Here is a 25,986-nt window from a genome sequence, read left to right as displayed (position 1 = left end):
AGGCAAAGATAGAGCCACATGGATATTGATTAACTTGCTCCTTTTAACAAGTCAGATATCAGTATCACTGTGCAAAGGATGCAAGTGGTAACTCGGCTTTCGTTCGCCCTACTGTGACAAAAATGTTGACCAAAAGTTTGCCCGGTTTTTTTATATAGTCTCAATAATCGTATGTCCAAACACTGTGCGGAAGTGGCCCAATTTGTGAAGTTTTTCCCAAGTGTGATGTCAGCCGATATCTCCATATATGGTAGAGATTTACCGGAAGAGCTTAGCGCAACTCTGTCAATGTAGTCCAACATTGTTGTGTATTACAACACAGAGAGAGCCAAGTTTGAGCTACAACGCCTGTTCCAGCTCATAGTACCAATTCAGCCACAGCCTACTTTTGCTACCATATCTCCTCCTACCATAGTCCCTGCCACCTGGTACCGACCTAATGGAACTCCTAATAGCTAATTCATATGGACTTCCAAGGCCTACCTTGCCCCATTTGACATCTGGAAAAGAGTCAGACTTTGCACTGCTCAAAATGGCATTTTAGCAGTGTTAGCACCTGCTAAATTCACACACACACCCCACACACACTTATACCACACTTGTTCAACTTCACCATTAAAGAGTGCCTGAAAGCCTCTATGTGCCCTACTCTCTGACCGGAGTCCTTGTCCTAAGAAGATATCAGACCAGCATTCCGCATCCAGAGTAACCTACTCTATCACAATTGTAGTCAATATCCTTTTTTTCCATCATCTTGTTGTGGGGCAGACTGGCTTGTACATGCACATGTCTCCACTTTATTTGCCATTTCTAATACAAAATAGCGTATAGTTCTAACTTATATCGGTCAGTAGACTTTCTATGCCAGCGCTACAAAACTACAACATAGCTGGCGGGGAGAAGACGCAGTCGAAGTGGAGGCACATAAACAAGACTGCCCACAAAATGGCGCATCCTGAAGAGACGGTCAGAAAGCGGCTTGAAGATGGTTTGTAAAACAATCTATGCAAAATTTGGACTAAAGAACCACCATTACATGTTATGGAGACTGCCAATAAGTGTTTTAAATGTAGAAAATAATCATAATATGACTCCTTTAAGTCTGTGTAGGTCACTTAGCGGCTTCCCTCCATAGTTTAGTAGAGAGCCTGGTCACCTTAATGGCAGAGATGTAATTTGTTAGAGCTAAGAGAGCTACAAGCATTGTTTGCAGTCCGTCATTTTAAAATGTACCCGCCACACTCAGATTGCCTAGCAGATTATATCCAACCTGTATACGCTTCCACATACATACACAAATAGAGTGCAGACATACACACTCACTGTACATACACTGTTTGTACATTCACTGTAAAAACATACATATACACATGCTGTACATACACAAGTACATATAATCACATTTCATCAAGCATATATTAACGTTGTTCCCCTGAGGGTAACCGGGTAAAACCCAGTTTTACTTAACAATCTACAAGGTTAATACAGTTCGCTTCCCTATCTTCCCCTCCATTTATCTGCTTTCTATTGTAATTCAAGTTATCATTACATACATGTATTGTTGCATTTGAAACAATTGTATTGTTGACAATTGAGGTAATTAATATTATAATTTATTATCAATAGTGCTATTTCTATTGTTATTTGTATTGCTCCATTTGTAGTGCAATAATGTTCATTGTTATTTCTGTGTTATTAATATTTCTCTGCTATCAGTTTTTGTATCATATTTGTACATATCCTATTTGCTGATGGTGTTGCTATTGTTGTTGTTGTTGTCTCTTTGTCTTATCCCCCTATAGTCCCCACAATTCCCCCCTCTGTCTTCCTTTTTTTCTTCTTTCTATCCCCTCCTGCCTCGGTCCGGCTGCGCAAAACATTAAATAAATCCATTTAATAAAGTCAAATACAAATAGGGCAATAAGAGAAGTTTCCCGCACTTTTCTTTTGAAATGTAAATCTCCATCCATCCATTTTCTACCGCTTATTCCCTTTGGGGTCATGGGGGGTGCTGGAGCCTATCTCAGCTACAATCAGGCGGAAGGCGGGGTACACCCTGGACATGTCGCCACCTCATCGCAGGGCCAACACAGATAGACAGACAACATTCACACACTAGGGCCAATTTAGTGTATGTAAAAGTAAATCTGTACAGCAGATATGGGCATCTACATCAACAATATGATTTGCCTGAGTGGCTGGACAGTACGGATTTTTTTTTTAATTCCCTGCTAATGTAAAAGGAAAGAGGGGCGAACAGGCAGTTATGAAAGCAACGAAGGCTGCAGAGTCACGAAAGTGTGATGTGTCGTGCCGTTTAATGGCGATTGTATCATGAAATTTGTTATTCTTACAGCCGGACTTGTGTGTTTATTTTCGTACCTGACGGTTTCGACTACAACCATGGCCTTCCTCAGAGGTTGTCATGTGATGTATCGTGATGTAATGGCAATTGTATCAGTTTATGTAAATGAAGTTGTGTGAGCACACAACCATTGTAGCCAAGTACGGAGGTGGAGTTTGTGCGTCTCTTCAGAGTCTTCAATAAAAGGTAGTAAGGTTAAATGTTCATTTATCCTTTTTATTTGTCATTTATAAGGATTTTCTGTGTATTAAACTATAATTATTCTCTATAAAAAGTATTTACTGTTAATATGTCTCGTACATATTAACAACATTTCTGGACATATGCTTGCCAGGTGGCAGCATGGTGCGACAAGGGTTAGTGCATCTGCTTCACAATATGAAGGTCCTGGGTTCGATCCTGCGCTCGGGATCTTTCTGTGTGGAGTTTGCATGTTCTCCCCGTTGACTGCATGGGTTCCCTCTGGCTACTCCGGCTTCCTCCCACCTCCAAAGACATGTACCTGGGGATAGGTTGATTGGCAACACTAAATGGTCCCTAGTGTGTGAATGTGAGTGTGAATGTTGTCTGTCTATCTGTGTTGGCCCTGTGATGAGGTGGCGACTTGTCCAGGCTGAGATAGGCTCCAGCGAACTCCCGCGACCCCGAAAGGGACAAGCGGTAGAAAATGGATGGATGTCTCGAACGGATTAGTTAATTGGGTTTGCACATTTGTATTTTAATACGAATTGGCTTTTAATGGACCCTTTGGAAAAAATGTACAATGAAACCCGAGATACCACTTTATCCTTGAGTAGTGTCGTCTTTTGAGGAAAGTTTGAAAATAAAGTAAATAAAACGTATATGTCACACTTATTATAGCAAGGTCCAATTAGCGAAGATATATGATGGCATATCTGTGTTATGTGATCGGTGTAAACAGGCTCCAGCTAATTTAATACATATGTTTTGGCTTTGCCCATCCCTCAACAGCTACTGGACAAACACGTATAACACTGTCTGTGGTCACTGGCAAAGGATTCAACCGAACCCTCTCGGCTGACTTTTTGGGGTCGCACCTAAGCCATCTACCCTTAACAAATCCAAAAAGAATAGTGTAGCATTCACTACTTCATTGGCTGGAAGACTCATTGTGTTCAATTGGAAGGCAACAGCGCCTCCTTGCCACACCCGCTGAATTAAAGATGTTCTGTGTTTTCTCAAACTGGAGAAAAATAGGCTGACATTGCACTGCAGGGTGCTTTTCTGAGATATGTAGGAGAAACTGATCTCCAAATAAACCCTGTTTGAATCACAAATGAAAAGTGGGTGGTTTATGAGCCTTTTGCATGCTTGTGGGTTGCTTTATCTCTCTTCCTTTATCTATTCAAAATTGAAGTAAAACATGTTAAATATGAAAAAGTACACAAATTAAGTAGGACCCTAAGAAAAATATACTACAAAAGTGCACATATATTACAATGGCAATTTAGATTGTTGCACTGGATTGCATCTAAGTAAAACTTGTTTCAATAGAATAATATAAACACAGAAAGGGATTGGCACTTCCTTCATACTCGTCTAATCTCTCCATATTCAGTTTAATCCATTACCATTGATAAGAAGTGGGCATTATGTATTTACTAACTATTAACTTAAATAATTATGAGTTGAAAGAAAATAGAACTTGGGGGTTAAAGGGCGTGCGACACATAACAGGACGGGGCATAAATTGAAGTAAGACTGTCACCCTAACAACTGGGAGAGCTATATCTGAACATGTAGTGCAAGCAAAAAGAAATTACCTTCAAAGGCACTATTTTGGCTCAGAATTCTGTTTCTGAGTTAGTTTACTTCAATTTAAGAACTTTAAATCATTTAAATTACTATCAGGAACATAACTATCATGTAAGTGTCTCCTGTTAGAGAGCAGGAATACAGTTTCAGAGTCATGTCACTATGACGACACATGTTGGTAAAGAAGATAATATTTAAAATTCATAAAATATTCTTCACCAAAAAAATGTGTTATTTCTTATTATAGATTAACCACAAGATTTGTTGTGTAGCCATATGTTAAATTGAACTGGAAAATGCAAACAAAAAGTGCTGCTCAGCAGTATTTCTTTGCTTGCTTTAACAATAATGGATTAAATTAGACAACATAAAATTCTCATTTGTTGATTGCAGCAGTACAACATCAGCATTTCCTGCTTAATACAGTATTAGATTGAAATACCGCAATGTAAAGAAACTGAGCAAACGAGAAATGATGCATGAACACAAAGCAGAAAGCCTTCCTTTCATTGTCACATCAAAACAAAACATAAAACTGAATGTTGTGATTTTAGCCTGAGAAAAACATGATAAACTGACTGGAACAGCACATGTTTGTTCACTGCTCATGAAGTGCACACTTCGAAAGACACTCAACCTTATAAACAATATATTGCTGTGCATGAATCAATAAACAGTACTAAATTACCAAAGCATGCTTATCAGCTAAAATGACATTAGGAATAAAACGACTGTGAATGGAACTTACTGTGTTGTTAGAGTAAAGCTGTGTACTCACTCTTGTTCAATGCGAGTTCTTCAGGTGAAACATTCCCTGCTCCATGGAGCGCTATTATGGGCTGGCTGCGCTGTACGAAATGTGACTTGTAAGGGGACACAGCAACTGTAGGAAGAGGCGGAGGTGGGGCTGAAAGAAGGACAGAGAGGTGGACGTGCAGAGAAAAGGAAGTATTATCTTGGCGTCTGAAACGGTATCAGACAATATTGTGACGGTTATTTCCAGCATCGCTAGTTACTGATTGACGACAATCAGTGAGTAACTACAAAGCGCCATTAAGTCATTTTTTTAATGAAGTGAATTCCACATTCAATAAACACAATAATGCCTTGTCTGTGTGTTAAACAACTAAATTCCTCGTTTGGACCTGAGATCATCATTCATAAAGTTAATAACCATACAAGTTGTTTTGCTTTGATTTACAAAACAGCATGATAAATACCTGATGTCTACTACATAAACTACAGAGAGATTACAGTGAACAGAGGGCAGACAGCAACTTGTATGCTCCTCTATACTGCACATCCATACTAACAAAAAAGATTCCGTATAAAAGTATTATCAGAATGCAGTTAAAAAAGAAAATGCAAACCAGTTGAGATCTGTAACAGATTTGTGATAGCATATACTGCATTATTTGCAGCATTTTAATTAATGCATTTATTTATGCAGACCGCCACAGATACAGACATTACATGTTAGCTCATAAGTCACAATATAATGTCTGCAAATGTAGCTTGTTGTTACAGTAGATTGCATTGTAACTGCCGCCTTACAACATACACTATATTGCCAAAAGTATTTGGCCATCCATCCAAATGATCAGAATCAGGTGTCCTAATCACTTGGCCCGGACACAGGTGTATAAAATCAAGCACTTAGGCATGGAGACTGTTTCTACAAACATTTGTGAAATAATGGGCCGCTGATTTCCAGCGTAGAACTGTCATAGGATGCCACCTGTGCAACAAATCCAGTCGTGAAATTTCCTCGGTCCTAAATATTCCAAAGTCAACTGTCTGCTTTATTATAAGAAAATGGAACAGTTTGGGAACAACAGCAACTCAGCCACAAAGTGGTAGGCCACGTAAACAGACAGAGAGGAGTCAGCGGATGCTGAAGCGCATAGTGCAAAGAGGTCGCCGACTTTCTGCACAGTCAGTTGCTACAGAGCTCCAAACTTCATGTGACCTTCCAATTAGCCCACGTACAGTACGCAGAGAGCTTCAGGGAATGGGTTTCCATGGCCGAGCAGCTGAATCCAAGCCATACATCACCAAGTCCAATACAAAGCGTCGGTTGCAGTGGTGTAAAGCATGTTGCCACTGGATTCTAGAGCAGTGGAGACGCATTCTCTGGAGTGATGAATCACGCTTTCCCATCTGGCAATCTGATGGACGAGTCTGGGTTTGGAGGTTCCCAGGAGAACGGTACATTTCGGACTGCTTTGTGCCGAGTGTGAAATTTGGTGGCGGAGGAATTATGATGTGGGGTTGTTTTTCAGGAGTTGGGCTTGGCCCCTTAGTTCCAGTGAAAGGAACTTTGAATGCTCTAGGATACCAAAACATTTTGGACAATTCCATGCTCCAAACCCATGTGGGAACAGTTTGGAGCGGGCCCCTTCCTCTTCCAACATGACTGTGCACCAGTGCACAAAGCAAGGTCCATAAAGACATGGATGATAGTGTCTGGTGTGGATTAATTTGACTGGCCTGCACGGAGTCCTGACCTGAACCCGGTGGGATGAATTACAACAGAGACTGAGAGCCAGTGTGCTCTCAGTCACCAATGCGCTTTTGGAAGAATGGTCAAAAATTCCTATAAACACACTCCGCAACCTTGTGGACAGCCTTCCCAGAAGAGTTAAAGCTGTAATAGCTGAGAAAAGTGGACCAACATCATATTGAACCCTATGAGTTAGGAATGGGATGGCACCTCAAGTTAGTTCATATGTGAGTCAAGGCAGGTGGCCAAATACTTTTGGCAATATAGTGTATATTTCGTACCTGGTCTGCCAGAAAATAAGGAGATGTAACATATTGAACACGGGCCATTTCAAACCAACAAGACCGCCGCAAAAAATGTAACATGTTTAATTTTTTGGACCGTTCCCCGCGGTTCTCAGGGTTTATGGCGGATGAGCGAAGGATGCCCAGGTTTTGCGTTTGACGTTAACGCGGTCTTTGGCGGAGCACGGCGAATTGAATAAGAGCTGTATGTTTGTAAGGATCCCCATTCGCTGTGCTCCTAAAGAAACACTCAGTGTTTGCTCTCACAATAACAAAGTCGCTACAGCTTGGTTATTACTGAGATTACGGAACATAAATAAAGTATTGCTGGCGGGTTTTTGGATGCATTTTTAAATTGCTTTAGAGGCCGAATGGATTGCTCCCAGTAGCTGTATTGCCAGCCACCAAGAATGAGCTGATTTTTACAAATTAGAATGCAAAAAAAAAAATGTATTTTTGTCTTTCATTAGGATTGTAAACAATAGGCAAAATTAAAAACAACTGCACTTCCCCTTTAAATACGATTATCGATACCTCTTCCCGCTCTGAACGTCTTTCATTGTTGATCACTGTTGTGGGAAATGAAAACAAATGCCTTGGATTATTGGCATGCTGTACTGATGCAGTGAAACTTCTACAGGATTAGGATGTAAAGAAGAACAGAAGCGGTTTTATTCTACCGTTCTTATATTTTCCTTCAAACACTTTGGTAGGAAAAACGAGTGGCTTATCTGCCATTGAGCTCGTGACGCATTCTATAAAAAGGGACAGTAACATGCACTTCTGTCCACACAGAAAGCAACAAACATGAGATAAATATTATTCATTAGAACTAATCACTAACAGAAGGGCTTTATTTAACTTTATCTCCAGCCCGATGATTCTAGACTGCATTTATTCAGTACCAAAACATGCAAATGCTAAATATTTTTGTTACGATTATACTAAAAAGATTTGAGCTTGCAAGAGACTTGCGAGAGACACAAAATATGTTTCCAGAGTGAGGACAGTTAAAAACTATAAATTCCTTTTTTTTTTTTTTTTTTTTAAACATGTATGCATCCTGACTCCTTTTGGAACCTCGGTCCATTCCGTAGCGTGGGAAAATGTAATGGCTTTCAGTTACTTAGTTAAAAATACCGAGCCGAAATGCACAAAGAAAATGGTACCTAATGGAAATAATAATAATAAGAATTAGCTTTATTGTCTCCGAGGAGAAATTTGTCTTGGACATCAACACACAACGCTATACTTACATACATACATACATACATACAAACATAAATACATACATACATACAAACAGTTCATCCGACAATACAGTGACGACAGTCAACAGTGCGCAGGTATATCAGTTAGTTATGAGATCACACATTACACTACCCCCGTATTGCACACCTCCCGTATTGCACTATCCAATATTGCACTCCTTATTATTTCATCCGGTTATTACAGTAGTTTTCTGTTAAGTGCTTTGATTGCCAGTGGGACAAAGGAAACTCTATACCTGTTGAGTTTGTATGTTGCTGTTCATGTTCAGAGCCATTGCAAGTCGTTATCTCGACAATACTATTTTATCTTCAATTGTCGTGAGAAAACATCACTGTAGCAAGTGCCTGCTGGCACACATTACCGCCTGCAGAGAGGTGGAGCTTCACTTTCGTATTTAGATTACGGTTGAGTGCAAAAGATAACATAAGATGTAGAACGTTACACTAACTGCTTTAGTAAGATGAAATAAAAGCTCAGCCTTTAAAACATGTCAAGACATCTCTTCTCATGCCAATCATATACTTCCAGCTTAACAATACCAGTGCTATGCGTCAAATCCGGTTTTACTACCATAACAAAATAAAACATGGTTTTACATTACGATCATGCTTTGTCAAATATGTTTTGCAATGTAATCTGTAATATTTCTACCTAAATAAATGTTTTTGGCAGGTTTAAATAAAGTGTATACTATTTTATAAACTGTTCTGATTGATAGTTCGTAATTACAGAATATTTAGCAGGCTGAATATTACAAATATTTATAAATAGGGAAGGTTAAGACATTGTCATGCAGAGATATGAATACCAGTAACTTATACAATTTGGAATGTACAGACTGTCAGAAGCATTGATTCAGGTAAAAATATTACAGATTACATTACTGAACATAATTGACAATCAAAGCACGATCATTGAAAGTGTATTTACGTCCATTTTGTGTTGAGCTATTGAAAAAGCATAATATTAAAAAAATAAAACAATTTCACTAAAGCAAATTAATTGTCCTAGTGGACAATTAATTATTGTAAAAAATTAAAAAATACTTAAATATTTTCTGTTTAGGGTACACTTATTCAAAGATTTAAGTACAACTGATAGTCACACAGACACTACTAGGTGTGGTGAAATTACCCTCTGAATTTGACCCATCCCCTTGTGAAGTAAGGGGAGCAGTGAGCAGCAGCGGTGGCCACGCTCAGGAATCATTTTGGTGATTTAACCCCCAATGCCAATCAGGTGAGGTAATGGGTCCCATTTGTATAGTCTTTATAGTCTTCTATAGTCGGCCGGGGTTTGAACTCACGACTTACCGATCTCAGGGCGGACACTCTCACCACACGGCCAGTGAGCAGGTTCATGATGAAAAATTATATCTATTTGTGATAGATGACAAACTGCGATTATCGCGATTAAATATTTTAACCGTTTGACAGCCATGCTTTATAACAATGTCACTGATTGTCAAACAACTGAAGAAAAAATCCTGTTTACACTTTTTCTGCATTAAAACAGTGTAATTGTTTTTGTGCTCAAAATATAATCTATGACACTTTTTTTGTTTCATCTCTATCACTGCATTACTATATTGAGACGTTATCGTTCTTGTGGGCCGTGCATTGCATATCACATCATTTTGTGAGGTACCCTAATAAACAATAGTCCATCCATCAATCCATTTTCCCGTTCAGGGTCGCGGGGGGTGCTGTAGCCTATCCCAGCTGCTTTCGGGTGGAAGGCGGGGTACACCGTGGACAAGTCGCCACCTTATCACAGGGCCAACACAGATAGACAGACAACATTCACACTCACATTCACACACTAGGGACAATTCAGTGTTGCCAATCAACCTATTCCCAGGTGCATGTCTTTGGAGGTGGGAGGAAGCCGGAGTACCTGTAGGGGAACGGCGTGGTGGTTAGGGCCTTGCATGGCAGCTCCCACCATCAGTGTGTGAATGTGTGTGTGAATGTGGAAATAGTGTCTAAGCACTTTGAGTACCTTGAAGGTAGAAAAGCGCTATACAAGTATAACCCATTTACCATTTAACCCACGCAGTCACGGGGAGAACATGCAAACTAAATTAATAGTACGTTTCAAAATGACCCTTGAATATAGTCCGTGTACCTCCCGCTTGTATAGCAGCATTTATTAACTCCACACATTGCAACTGTGTCTAAATAGTGTTGCGTGCCCAACGTGTCACTTATTAGTAACTAAACCATACACATAAGGATGCAGTCTCTCACTAGCCCATACTAGAGCTAAAGCTTCTCGCTCCCTCTGAGAGTATCTACGTTTACAATCTGTCAAGCTGCGACTCACATATCACACACACACACACACACACAGGTATCATCTTCCCCTGCTGGTCCTGCACTAACACTGCCCCTAGACCCACAGGACTCCCATCCGCTATTACTTGGATTGGAGCTTCCTTTCTTAATCTCTTTGCTAATTTCCTGTTAATATGTGGTTACATTCTGTTGTAACATGTGTTTATCTACACTATGTTAAAATGTCATAAGCACTTATTCTTCTGTTGTTTAGATACTTAAATATTTAGATACTAGGGGAACGCCTCGGGATCCCCCGGGAGAAGCTGGACGAAGTGGCTGGGGAGAGGAAGGTCTGGGCTTCCCTGCTTAGGCTGCTTACCCCGCGACCCGACCTCGGATAAGCGGAAGAAGATGGATGGATGGATGGGTTGTACGGTATACCGGTATTGGTATAGTACCGCGATACTAATGAATCATATTCGGCTATACCGCCTCTAAAAAGTACCGGTCCCCCACCCCCCTGTCATGTCATTGCTGGTTTTACAAGCAAAGGAGCGTGTTCGGCAGCGCACAATCACGAAGTACTTACAAGCAGACACAGTGTGTAGACAGAAAAGAAAGAACAGAGGCATTTTGGCTTAAAAACTAACGATAAAGGTGAAGCTATAGCTTATGAGTCGGCAGTCGGCAGTGTTTTAGCTACTTGTAAATCTCTAATCCTCGCCTCCATGGCGACAAATAAAGTGAGTTTCCTACAAGTATCATCCCTGCAGGACGAGGAATAGCTAAACATGCTTCACTACACATCGTAGCTCACCGGCGTCACCGCTAATGACGCCGTTCCTGAATGTAAACAAATGCCATGGGTGGATCTACACCTGACATCCACTGTAATGATACCAAGAACGGGAGCGTATCTAGTCGATACTCCTATGATTATATCGATATTTTTTAGCACCACAAAATCTTTTTAAAATGTATATTATGTTTATAAACTCAGGATATATGTCCCTGGACACATGAGGACTTTTAATATAACCAATGTATGATCCTGTAATGACTTGGTATCGGATTGATGCCTAAATTTAGACTTAGACTTAGACAAACTTTAATGATCCACAAGGGAAATTGTTTCACACAGTAGCTCAGTTACAAAAGATGGATTGCAGGTTGCAGGTTCGCTTCCCGTCTCTTGACATCTAAATCGCTGCCGTTGTGTCCTTGGGCAGGACACTTCACCCTTGCCCCCGGTGCCGCTCACACTGGTGAATGAATGAATGATAGGTGGTGGTCGGAGGGGCCGTAGGCGCAAACTGGCAGCCTCGCCTCCGTCAGTCTACCTCAGGGCAGCTGTGGCTACAAATGTAGCTTACCACCACCAGGTGTGAATGAATGATGGGTTCCCACTTCTCTGTGAGCGCTTTGACTATCCAATAATAGAAAAGCGCAATATAAAATCGAATCCATTATTATTATTATTAAAGGACAATGCAGGTATAAAATAGACTAAAAATGTACCGTAGTAGCAATATAAAATATAACATACGTAATATTTACATAAAATATGTACAGTATATGATATATACTGATATATTATATTATATGTTTATATCATATATACAATATATAACAATTACCATGTACAATATTACAGTATATGTAACAGTTGCAGCATAAAATAGAGAGTAGATCCAGCAGAAAATAGACATTATAAACATCTAATACCACCTTTTTGTGGATGATCCCACAAAAATTTGTGGTATCATCCAAAACTAATGTAAAGCATCCAAACAACAGAAGAATAAGTGATTATTACATTTTAACAGAAGTGTAGATAGAACATGTTAAAAGAGAAAGCAGATATTAACAGTAAATTAACAATTATATTAATAATTATTTACCACTTGTCCTTAATAATTTTGACAAAATAATAGAATGGAAAATGACACAAATGTTGATTGTAGCGATCCGCTCCCTGTATGATCAGTGTCAGAGCTTGGTACGCATTGCCGGCAGTAAGTCGGACCCGTGAAGGTGAAGGTTGGACTCCGCCAAGGCTGCTCTTTGTCACCGATTCTGTTCATAACTTTTACGGACAGAATTTCTAGGCGCAGTCAGGGCGTTAAGGGGATCCGTATTGGTGGCTGCAGGATTAGGTCTCTGCTTTAAGCAGATGATGTGGTCTTGATGGCTTCATCTGGCCAGGATCTTCAGCTCTCACTGGATCGGTTCGCAGCTGAGTGTGAAGCGAGTGGGATGAGAATCAGCGCCTCCAAGTCAGAGTCCATGGTTCTCGCCCGGAAAAGGGTGGAGTGCCATCTCCAAGTTGGGGAGGAGATCTTGTCCAAAGTGCAGGAGTTCAAGTACCTTGGAGTCTTGTTCACGAGGGAGGGAAGAGTGGACCGGGAGATCGACAGGCGGATCGGTGCGACGTCTTCAGTAATGCGGACGCTGTATCGATCCGTTGTGGTGAAGAAGGAGCTGAGCCGGAAGGCAAAGCTCTCAATTTACCGGTCGATCTACGTTCCCATCCTCACCTATGGTCATGAGCTTTGGGTTATGACCGAAAGGACAAGATCACGAGTACAAGCGACCGAAATTAGTTTCCTCCGCCGGGTGGCGGGGCTCTCCCTTAGAGATAAGGTGAGAAGCTCAGTCATCCGGGAGGAGCTCAAAGTAAAGCCGCTGCTCCTCCACTTCGAGAGGAGCCAGATGAGCTAGTTCGGTCATCTGGTCAGGATGCCACCCAAACGCCTCCCTAGGGAGGTGTTTAGGGCACGTCCAACCGGTAGGAGGCCACGGGGAAGACCCAAGACACGTTGGGAAGACTATGTCTCCGGGCTGGCCTGGGAACGCCTCGAGATCCCCCGGGAGGAGCTGGAAAAAGTGGCTGGGGAGAGGGAAGTCCGGGCTTCCCTGCTTAGGCTGCTGCCCCCGCGACCCGACCTCGGATAAGCAGAAGAAGAGGGATGGATGGATGTTACGGCATACCGTATGTCAGCAGCTAAATTAGGAGCCTTTGTTTACTTACTTACTACTAAAAGACAAGTTGTCTTGTATGTTCACTATTTTATTTAAGGACAACATTGCAATAAGAAACATATTATTAATGTACCGTAAGATTTTTTGTTAAAAATAAAGCCAAGAATGCAATTTTTTGTGGTCCCCTTTATTTAGGAAAGTATCGAAAATTACTGAAAAGTATCGAAATGGTATCGGGACAACACTATTAGATACTTAATCCAATACATGGGCAGTATTGATCATACCAACGCTGATACTGATACTTTACTGCAAAATTGTTATTGACATTGCTAACGTTCACTAACATACTTGCTTCTTAAGAATCATGTCAATATCTTAGGCAAATGCCTAAGATATTGACATGATGTATAACCAACATGTGGTGAATATAGTTCCATTGAATGATGCCAGAAATACAGATAATAATCCTATCAGCATGAAAACGTATCGCTGCAACACCCACCCTGCAACGTTATGCCAATTTCCCCTCGAAGTTTGTCGGAAGACACTACTTTGACGTCTACAGGTGCCAAACTGTGAAATGTCAGCAGTAAGTTGAAAAAGTAGAAGTTGTTACACTTACATTGTTAACTTATGCGTGTCCGTTCGAGGGTGTAGTCGGCATTGAAGTTTCCCCCAGCTGCTCAGCTGTCATTGAGGCTGGAACGCTTTGTTGTTCCTTTTGGTCGTCCTTGTAGAGGTGCATTGTGGGTAGTGTAGTATTTTAGATGGCTTTGAGTAACTTTAGGCGGAAATGACAAATTATAACACAAATAAGTATTTTAATATTTTGAGACACACAAAGTTTGACACTTGTTTGTAAGTTTATAGCCACAACTAGTAAAAACACAAACTTTCGCTAGGAGAATGCTATTAAACTTTTATTTTTACAAGGAAAAATTCCAAGATTACAAATCCAGAGTAAATCATGTAAACTAAATGTATTTTTGTTTTATTTAAAAATATTACAACTCATTAATTATGACTATGAAACGCAAAAAGGTCATGAAAACTTCCCGCATTAAAAAAAACATTAAAAACATTATTTAATTTAATGTATAGGGTCCGTGTACCTTTCCTTTCATTCAACTTCGAATTCTTAAATGCAAATCAAAAAACGAATTTCGGGCCATTTTTCCAATTTTCATTTCTGAAACAAAAGTTGAACAACTATTTAATGTCACTTTTTTTAAACGACAATAGGACTCTTGCTGAACAAAGACGTTACCGTTATGTTAAAACGTGCTAAACGCAAAGAAAAAACTTAAATACTGCTTCCGGTTTAATTTGTCATCACACAGATAAAAATCGAATATACGTTCATCCAAAATGCAAAAATGTTTGTTTATTTTTGTGTTTATCTGGAAAAATAAAAATCCATAAAAGGAAAACAGCAGAAAATGAAATGTTATGGCAATATTTTTATGAAAATCAACCTTTTTTGGTTTGTAAAAAAATCTGCCATATATAATAAAAATCGAAAAACGGCCCTAATTTTGTTTTTTGATTTGCGTTTAAGAATTGGAAATAGATACACGGATATGAGGCTTTCATGTTGTTTGTTTGTCTTAATTTTCTTTCAAGTAACACTCTCGTTTATTTTGTTTTATGGGTACTTCTTTTATGATAGTTTTATTATCTTGGTTATTGTTTGAAAATTCTGGTAAACATATTTTGTAAAATGATACATAGGCTCCAGCACCCCCCGCGATCCCAAAAGGGACAAGCGGTAGTAAATGGATGGATGGATGGAATTTGGAGATTTTATTCTCATGTTTGTATTGTTGCCGTTTTGAAAGATGGCGTTTGTTTTGTTATGTGAACTTTTGTGTCATAAAGTTAGAGGGGAGCGGGGGAACACTCACTTCCGCGTTATTGACCAATCCCGCTCAGGCGAGGATACAAAGGTACGTTCTCTGTCGGTCTCTATTGGTGATACACGGAATGACAAGTCCCTCATTCAATGACGTATGACGTCATCGCTTATAAAATTTAATACAATTAAATATTTTTTTATTATTTGTTCACAGTGTCTAATGAAACTTTAAAAAAGGTGAGAAACATGTTAAAAAAAAACAAAAAAACATCAACTGTTTTTTATATTTTGTAAAAATTACTACTTTCAGAAACTGTTAAATACAAAATATTGTAAACTACTCAAAAAATTTAATTTAATTTAATATTTTTTTAAATAATTTGATTCTGATGTTTTCTTAGTTTTACAATTATTCTACCTTATGAAATTTCATTCATCGGGTAAAAAAAATAACACTTTCTGCTTATGATATTTTTATGATCTTTAAAGATTTACTCCTACCAACTGCAAACATCACTGCTTGTAAAATCAACCAACTGTAAGAGAGTCTCTCACTTAGTAGAGGTCAGCTGTCTCGACAGGTCACTGCGGTCAGCCAACCCAGCAATGCCATCCATTTGTAAGTGATGATAAATAATTTACCTCACTCCCAATAGATCGAGCTAGTGGTCTGCTTCAAGCCACTTCCTCTCCCTGTAGAGACAATGGAACAACTTCCTGTGGGGTGTAAGGTAGAAGAGAAAACAGGCCGCTTTTGTAAAACAGGCCAATCATGTTTACATCCTGTGAGAAACAGAAGTCTGTTTTTGTTGTGTTTTTGTTACCATATCATCCAGAACTGAAGTCATAATTTACCGCATACAGTCTGCTGTAGAATGAAAACACTGGTGGTATGTAAAGATAAAACATGACAAAATGGGAGCACGAAATTGTCTAATTCATGGTGGTCAGGAAATTATGGGGTACCTTTAAGAAACAACAACAACCCGAGAGTGTCAAGTGGACCTTGGGCTATTTTTGAAAGAAGCCTGTCAATTGACACATTCATTCACTTAAACACGTTGACCCACATAACCAGCCGTGACCCAGCATGCCTTGCCCCTTGCTTTCAGACGATCACTGTCACAAAGGGCTCACAGCAAAGTGTGGCATGAGTTGACACCAATGGAACTGTAAGAATACTACACTGAAAAAAAAATATTTGTAAATTCCCAGCAATTTGCTGGTTAATAATTGCATTACTTTAACAGAAAAACTTACATTAATTTACTGTGAAATATTTTTACTTAGACTTAGACAAACTTTATTCATCCACAAGGGAAATTGTTCCACACAGTAGCTCAGTTACAAAGGATGGAAAGGGTAAGGCTGGAAAGGATAATGCAGGTATAAAGTAGACTAAAAATGTACCATAGTAGCAATATAAAATATAACATATGTAATATCTACAAATTATATATACTGTATATACATATACATATACAAACCCCGTTTCCATATGAGTTGGGAAATTGTGTTAAATGTAAATATAAACGGAATACAATGATTTGCAAATCCTTTTCAACCCATATTCAATTGAATGCACTACAAAGACAAGATATTTGATGTTCAAACTCATAAACTTTATTTTTTTTGCAAATAATAATTACATTAGAATTTCATGGCTGCAAGACGTGCCAAAGTAATTGGGAAAGGGCATGTTCACCACTGTGTTACATGGCCTTTCCTTTTAACAACACTCAGTAAACGTTTGGGAACTGAGGAGACACATTTTTGAAGCTTCTCAGGTGGAATTATTTCCCATTCTTGCTTGATGTACAGCTTAAGTTGTTCAACAGTCCGGGGGTCTCCGTTGTGGTATTTTAGGCTTCATAATGTGCCACACATTTTCAATGGGAGACAGGTCTGGACTACAGGCAGGCCAGTCTAGTACCCGCACTCTTTTACTATGAAGCCACGTTGATGTAACACGTGGCTTGGCATTGTCTTGCTGATATAAGCAGGGGCGTCCATGGTAACATTGCTTGGATGGCAACATATGTTGCTCCAAAACCTGTATGTACCTTTCAGCATTAATGGCGCCTTCACAGATGTGTAAGTTTACCATGTCTTGGGCACTAATACACCCCCATACCATCACAGATGCTGGCTTTTCAACTTTGCGCCTATAACAATCCGGATGGTTCTTTTCCTCTTTGGTCCGGAGGACACGACGTCCACAGTTTCCAAAAACAATTTGAAATGTGGACTCGTCAGACCACAGAACACTTTTCCACTTTGTATCAGTCCATCTTAGATGAGTTCAGGCCCAGTGAAGCCGACGGCGTTTCTGGGTGTTGTTGATAAACGGTTTTCGCCTTGCATAGGAGAGTTTTAACTTGCACTTACAGATGTAGCGACCAACTGTGGTTACAGACAGTGGGTTTCTGAAGTGTTCCTGAGCCCATGTGGCGATATCCTTTACACACTGATGTCGCTTGTTGATGCAGTACAGCCTGAGGGATCGAAGGTCACGGGCTTAGCTGCTTACATGCAGTGATTTGATGATATTACGAACCGTAGGTGGTGAAATCCCTAAATTCCTTGCAATTGCTGGTTGAGAAAGGTTTTTCTTAAACTGTTCAACAATTTGCTCACGCATTTGTTGACAAAGTGGTGACCCTCGCCCCATCCTTGTTTGTGAATGACTGAGCATTTCATGGAATCTACTTTTATACCCAATCATGGCACCCACCTGTTCCCAATTTGCCTGTTCACCTGTGGGATGTTCCAAATAAGTGTTTGATGAGCATTCCTCAACTTTATCAGTATTTATTGCCACCTTTCCCAACTTCTTTGTCACATGTTGCTGGCATCAAATTCTAAAGTTAATGATTAATGATTTTTTTTTTATCAGTTTGAACATCAAATATGTTGTCTTTGTAGCATATTCAACTGAATATGGGTTGAAAATTATTTGTAAATCATTGTATTCCGTTTATATTTACATCTAGCACAATTTCCCAACTCATATGGAAACGGGGTTTTACATATATATATATATATATATATACACTACCGTTCAAAAGTTTGGGGTCACATTGAAATGTCCTTATTTTTGAAGGAAAAGCACTGTACTTTTCAATGAAGATAACCTTAAACTAGTCTTAACTTTTAAGAAATACACTCTATACATTGCTAATGTGGTAAATGACTATTCTAGCTGCAAATGTCTGGTTTTTGGTGCAGTATCTACATAGGTGTTTAGAGGCCCATTTCCAGCAACTATCACTCCAGTGTTCTAATGGTACAATGTGTTTGCTCATTGGCTCAGAAGGCTAATTGATGATTAGAAAACCCTTGTGCAATCATGTTCACACATCTGAAAACAGTTTAGCTCGTTACGGAAGCTACAAAACTGACCTTCCTTTGAGCAGATTGAGTTTCTGGAGCATCACATTTGCGGGGTCAATTAAACGCTCAAAATGGCCAGAAAAAGAGAACTTACATCTGAAACTCGACAGTCTATTCTTGTTCTTAGAAATGAAGGCTATTCCACAAAATTGTTTGGGTGACCCCAAACTTTTGAACGGTGGTGTATACAGTACAGACCAAATGTTTGGACACACCTTCTCATTCAATGTTTTCTTTATTTTCATGACTATTTACATTGTAGATTGTCACTGAAGGCATCAAAACTATGAATGAACACATGTGGAGTTATGTTCTTAACAAAAAAAAGGTGAAATAACTGAAAACATGTTTTATATTCTAGTTTCTACAAAATAGCCACCCTTTGCTCTGATTACTGCTTTGCACACTCTAGGCATTCTCTCGAGGAGCTTCAAGAGGTAGTCACCTGAAATTGTTTTCACTTCACAGGTGTGCTTGAAGCTCATCAACAGAATGCCAAGAGTGTGCAAAAACAGTAATCAGAGCAAAGGGTTGCTCTTTTGAAGAAACTAGAATATAAAACATTTTTTTCAGTTATTTCACATGATACAATAAAGTTACAACTACAACCCCTGGAAAAATTATGGAATCACTATACATGGAGGATGTTCATTCAGTTGATTAATTTTGTAAAAAAAAAAAAAAGAAGAAGAAGAAGAAGAAGAAGAAGTGGATAACAGACACAAAACTATAGTTTTTTTTCAAATGAGAACGTTCTGGCTTTAAGAAATATTAAAATAAATGAAGAATATAAATCGTGGTCGTGAGTAACAGTTACATTTTTAGATCGAGCGGAGTGAAAAAAATGAAAAAACATTTTCCAAGACGGCGCCGCTGTAGTGGCTGCTGGTGGCAGGAGCTCTGTGCTTGTGTCATCCTCTTGTGTTCCTGGTGTTTCCCTCTTGTTTTCATGTGGTTTTTTTTTTGCCTTTTGGTTCGGGACCCTTTGGGGCTGTGCGACAAGGGGTGGCACTTTCGTAACTTTTGCGGTGCTTTTTTTGTGGGCTTCTGGATCTGCCTCCCGGGAGACTCTTGGCCGTGGGGATCAGCTGATGGGTCTCTGCCACACTAGAGTCTGTTTGGAGAACTGGAGGAAAGGAGATGTGGATGAAGAGACAGGGATGAAGAGACAGGGATGCAGAGCTGGCGCTGGGCGCCGGAACGGACAAGCTTCACAGTGTCTTGTCTGGATGAGCATGTATTGAATGCCTCGATCTCCTTGGACGCATCCTCGCTCATCCATGCGGACTGGACACTGGCCGAGAGTTAGTGGGCGGCCGAGGGTGGAGTCGGCTCTCTTGGTTGCTTTGCTCCTGTCTCTGGCCATGCTCCCCCTACCCCAGCAGACGATGGCTTGGAACACCGCTGAGGCCACCACAGTGTGTGTTTAAATGATGTTTTTGTTTGGTTGCTTGTCTATGCATGGTGCAATCGTGTGTGCACAATGTATATTATTGGTTGATTATTTTTTGTTTTTTTTGTTGTTTTACATTTGTGGCTGTGTGTAGAAGTGTCCCTTCTGGAGTTTACCTGTTTTTCATCTTTTTTGTAAGGGGCGCCAGAAGTTGGCAGACCCGTCAGCGATCCTGTCCTGTCTCCCTGTAATGTTTGTCTGCTCTTAAATTTAAAGTCAAAGTTAAAGTTCCAAACTATTGTCACACACACCTTGGTGTGGTGAAATGTGTCCTCTGCATTTGACCCATCCCCACGTTAACCCCCTGGGAGGTGAGGGGGGCAGTGAGCAGCAGCGTGTGCCGAACTCGGGAATCATTTTGGTGATTTAACCCCCAATTCCAAACCTTGATGCGGCGTGCCAAACAGGGAGGTAATGGGTCCCATTTGTTTGTAGTATTTGGTATAACTCGGCCTGGGTTTGAACTCACAACCTCCCAGTCTCAGGGCGGACACTCTAATCACAAGGCCACTGAGCTGGTTTGAATGGGATTGTGCTGAAAATCTTAATTTCCCCTCGGGGATTAATAAAGTACTTCTTATTCTGATTCTGATAACACCTGCGTCAGACTAAATATGTTCATTAAAGTTTGCAATTAAAAAGGAGTGTTTAAATCTTGGAGAGCATTGCACCAGGTTGATTGACATGAATCATGGCTCCAATACAAGACACGCAAACATTTACATTGACATTCTGGACACTTTTCTTATGCCATCAATCGAAAGGATGTTTGGGGATGATGACATCATTTTTCAAGATGATAATGCATCTTGTCATAGAGCAAAAACCTGTAAAAACCTTCTTTGAAGAAAGATATTCCCTGCAAATAATCCGGACCTCAATCCAAATTAAAGTCTGTAGTGGAAATTGAAGAAAATGGTCCATTACAAGACTCCAACCAGCAAAGCTGATCTGACATCAGCAATCAGAGAAAGTTGGAGCAAGATTGATGACAAGTACTTAGACTTAGACTTAGACTTGGACTTTCAGCCTCAAAATTACTTCTGAAATTTTAGTTTAATCTATGTACATGTGTGTACTTTCAGTTTAACATATTTGTATTAGATATGTACCCCGCCTTCCGCCCGAATGCAGCTGGGATAAGTTCTAGTCCCCCCGCGACCCAGTGAGGGACAAGCGGTGGAAAATGTATGAATCAATATATATATATATATATATATATATATATATATATATATATATATATATATATATATATATATATATATATATATATATATATATATATATATATATATATATATATATATATATATATATATACAGTACAGGCCATAAGTTTGGACACACCTTCTTATTGAATGTATTTTCTTTATTTTCCTGACTATATACATTGTAGATTGTCACTGAAGGCATCAAAACTATGAATGAACACATGTGGAGTTATGTACTTAAAAGGTGAAATAACTGAAAACATGTTTTATATTCTAGTTTCTTCAAAATAGCCACCCTTTGTTCTGATTACTTTTTTTGCACACTCTTGGCATTCTCTTGATGAGCTTCAAGAGGTACTCACCTAAAATGGTTTTCACTTCACAGGTGTCATAGTTTTGATGCCTTCAGTGACAATCTACAAGGTAAATAGTCATGAAAATAAAGAAAAGGCATTGAAATGAGAATGTGTGTCCAAACTTTTGGCCTGTGCCGTATATGTATATGTATGTATACATATACGTGACGAAGTATATATATATATATATATATATATATATATATATATATACATACATACATACATACATACATACATATATATATATATATATATATATATATATATATATATATATATATATATATATATATATATATATATATATATATATATATATATATATATAGACAGACAGACCGAGATTTAGATAAAGAGGAAGAATTGATGGTATCACTATAAAGCGCATGAGTAGTTCCTCCTTTTTCCCGGACTGTGGTGACTCACTTTGCTTGTCTGGTTTCACTGATTATCTCACCAAGGTGTGACCGTGGTGACGAATGCAGGTGCATGAGACAAGTGTCAGCACTGCGGTATGTCCGTTGTTGTTTCTTTAACAACAAAACGGACAATAAATATGATACAGTATGTTCAAATTTGTGCATAACCCTTTAAATAAAAGCTGGATTGGGTTATAATAATGCTACTCTTTAACATGGAAACTGTTAAATCCGAGGTATGCCTACATCCTTGCACAAACCCCCCCTTAATAACTTAAAACTAAGCAATCAAAGCATCAAAGGTGCATAATACTATATTTGGTTTAATGCAATGATGTGGGATTCAGCCATTTAATGAAGCAATGCTTCCTGACAATCATGCAACATTATAGTGAGTCACCAGTTCCAGATAAGTTTCAAAGACAGATGCTTCCAAGAAATCACTAATTTTTGCACAATTCTCCATCTATTCTTCCCAGAACATGTGCAAATTGCATTGTTTTACACAGTATTTGTTTAAACACGAACCACATATATGTAACGATGCCGCATGTCCGCCATTGGCGTGATCACAGAATGCAGAGAATGTAAGCAAAGTGCAAGCAGGAGGTCCTTTTATTTTGTACCAGACTAAATAAATGTAACTTAGGCCTAGCAGGAACTCAAAAAGCAACAGAACACTTTGACATACATGAGATAATGAACCAGAACTTAGGGAGGGGACAATGTGGAACTAAGTTAACAATGAGGAACAGGTGTGCTGACAGGACAAGGAACACAAAGGTGCTCCAAAACCCAGACACCAAACAATAAATACTACCAAACACAAGAGCATTAGGATAGGAAATCATACCGAACAGGCAAATAAAGAACCAAGTCCAACCCGTCCTATGTGATCATGACAGTATGTTTAGTAACAAAAGGTGATGTGTCCAAAATAAGTTAGCGGTCATTGTTTTTATGCTATTTTGTGGTCATTTGTCATTGAATATAAGCATCATTTCTCAATTCAAGAGTTAAAGCAAATAGTCATTTAACTTTTTGGTGAGGTACTCAGGTGGCAGAGACACCAGGGTTAAAGTGTCCGCTCTACAATACTCCCTTTGTGTTGGGGGATTTATCCAATCATTGATACCTAGGTTAGTGTCAGTATCGGATCAATACTAGTGTGCGGAGATGGAGATTGTGTTTATTTACACAAATATCTGTTTTGGTTGCTGTGTTGCTCATATTGTTACATAGATAATGTTGATATACAGAATTTATACATCACTATGTTGTTTACAAACTCAAAGCATATGTTTTTAGACAAAGGTAGAAGAAAGGCTTTAGTTATTTTGCACTATTTACTCAAACAATTGAAAAGAGAATCGTTTTTTTAAGTTTGTTACATTTGGTTTATATTGTTGTATTTGTGATTGTTTACAAAATACTAACTTACTTATTATTGACAGCCTATAATGGATGTTTACTGTCTTTAAATTGAAGTGGAGTGGTAATTGTATTTTTTAGCGACACCAAGTGCCGTAAAATAATTTATTATGTTTAGCTTATGACGCAGTAAGTTGAATGATGTGGACACGTTTGTTACTGGATCATTTCTAATACGCCTGTGTCTTAGAGACTTTGTATCTCTAAGTAATATGCAACTATAATTATTTGAATGTGGTGTTTTAGACCGCAATATTGTTCAAAGTTTACTTACAAAACCAAAACCAGTGAAGTTGGCACGTTGTGTACTTTGTAAAAAAAACAGAATACAATGATGTGCAAATCCTTTTCAACCTATATTCAATTGAATTGACTGCAAAGACAATATATTTAACGTTCGAACTGGAAAACTTTGATATTTTTTGCAAATATTAGCTCATTTGGAATTTGATACCTGCAACAAAAAAGCTGGCACAAGTGGCAAACAAGACTGAGAAAGTTGAGGAATGCTCATCAAACACTTATTTGGAACATCCCACTGGTGAGCAGGCTAATTGGGAACAGGTGGGTGCCATGATTGGGTATAAAAGTAGCTTCCATGAAATGCTCAGTCATTCACAAACAAGGATGGGGCGAGGGTCACCACTTTGTGAACAAATGCATGAGCAAATTGTCGAACAGTTTAAGAACAACATTTCTCAACAAGCTACAGCAAGGAATTTAGGGATTTCACCATCTATGGTCAGTAATATCATCAAAAGGTTCAGAGAATCTGGAGAAATCACTGCACGTAAGCGATGACCTTCGATCCCTCAGGCGGTACTGCATCAAAAAGTGACATCAGTGTGTAAAGGATATCACCACATGGGCTCAGGAACACTTCAGAAAACCACTGTCAGTAACTACAGTTGGTTGCTACATCTGTAAGTGCAAGTTAAAACTCTACTTTGCAAAGCGAAATACATTTATCAACAACACCCAGAAATGCAGCCGGCTTCGCTGGGCCCGAGCTCCTCTAAGATGCACTGATGCAAAGTGGAAAAGTGTTCTGACGAGTCCACATTTCAAATTGTTTTTGGAAACTGTGGCCGTCGTGTCCTCCGGAACAAAGAGGAAAATAACCATCCGGATTGTTATAAGCGCAAAGTTCAAAAGTCAGCATCTGTGATGGTATGGGGGTGTATTAGTGCCCAAAGCATGGGTAACTTACACATCTGTGAAGGCACCATTAATGCTGAAAGGTACATACAGGTTTTGGAGCAACATATGTTGCCATCCAGGCAACGTTATCATGGACGCCCCTGCTTATTTCAGCAAGACAATGCCAAGCCACATTCTGCACGTAGTAAAAGAGTGCGGGTACTAGACTGGCCTGCCTGTAGTCCAGACCTGTCTCCCATTGAAAATGTGTGGCGCAATATGAAGCCCAAAATACCACAACGTATTTATTTTATACGTTGGGGAGGTGTGTCGGGCACGTCCGACCGATAGGAGGCCCCGAGGAAGACCCAGGACACGTTGGGAAGACTATGTCTGGCTGGCTTGGGAACACCTCTGGATCCCCCGGGAGGAGCTGGATGAAGTGGATGGGGAGAGTGAAGTCTGGGCTTCTCTGCTTAGGCTGCAGCCCCCGCGACCCGACCTCGGATAAGCAGAAGAAGATGGATGGATGGATGGAAGTTGCGAAAACAGGAAAACCGGAACCATACGGTACAATAACCACAAAGATGAAGTGTTTGTCTCACCCCTAGTAATCCGCTGTGGACAGACGAAGCCAAGCAACGCAGGTTTAGCGAGCGGTGCGCGCTCCCGCGGAGGAAATCAACTTTTGGCAGGCCATCACATTTTGGCACAACACCAGTGGCAAAATGGTTAGCCCGCCACTTTCACACAAATCAATGGACTTCAAAGGGTACCACTGGCTTATACGGTGTCGGATGGGTGCTGCAAATTGGGAGTTCAAATATTTTATTTCTTATTTTTTTCATGTTTCATTTGTTTTATACAATTCTTTTAATTTTGACAGCGCCAGGTAAGATATGTTTTAATTGCTGAAGCGGGTTTATTGAATGTTAAATGTGCCGACCCTTTGTCCACTGTTGAGGGGATCCAATGCCCAGTAGTGTGCAAGTGTGTTTCTGTATAGTATCTCCAGCCGTGTCCATGTGGTGACATAAATTATGGTATCTTGAGAGGTGAAGTCCGACTAATTATAGGACATCACTGAAGGCCTAGGTGAGAAACGCACGGCCCGCCGCTGTGAAAAACTAAGCATAGAGCAGCAGTCAATCTCACCCAGATAGTATCAATCTGATATCAATGCATCCTGGACCGGCACAGTCGATATTTGTATCGACCGTTCCAAAGAATCAAAACGTAAAGTAGTTTTTCAAAGAGA

General features: G+C 39.5%; 1 long non-coding RNA gene across 3 annotated transcripts in view; it reads right to left on the bottom strand.

Moving 5' to 3' along the window:
• LOC133639651 (uncharacterized) overlaps positions 1–25,986 on the bottom strand; it is a 61,461-nt gene that overhangs the window by 2,879 nt on the left and 32,596 nt on the right. The window contains exons 3-6 of one of the 3 annotated variants that reach the window (XR_009823826.1): positions 16,144–16,187; positions 15,962–16,036; positions 14,087–14,245; positions 4,890–5,048 (exon numbers count right to left, since the gene is read on the bottom strand). This is a non-coding gene — a long non-coding RNA (uncharacterized LOC133639651). The other 2 variants (XR_009823827.1, XR_009823828.1) reach the window with 2 other exon arrangements.

The sequence above is a fragment of the Entelurus aequoreus genome, linkage group LG22, assembly GCF_033978785.1.
Source record: "Entelurus aequoreus isolate RoL-2023_Sb linkage group LG22, RoL_Eaeq_v1.1, whole genome shotgun sequence".
Lineage (NCBI taxonomy): Eukaryota > Metazoa > Chordata > Actinopteri > Syngnathiformes > Syngnathidae > Entelurus > Entelurus aequoreus.
This window is presented reverse-complemented; position numbering and strand designations above follow the sequence as displayed.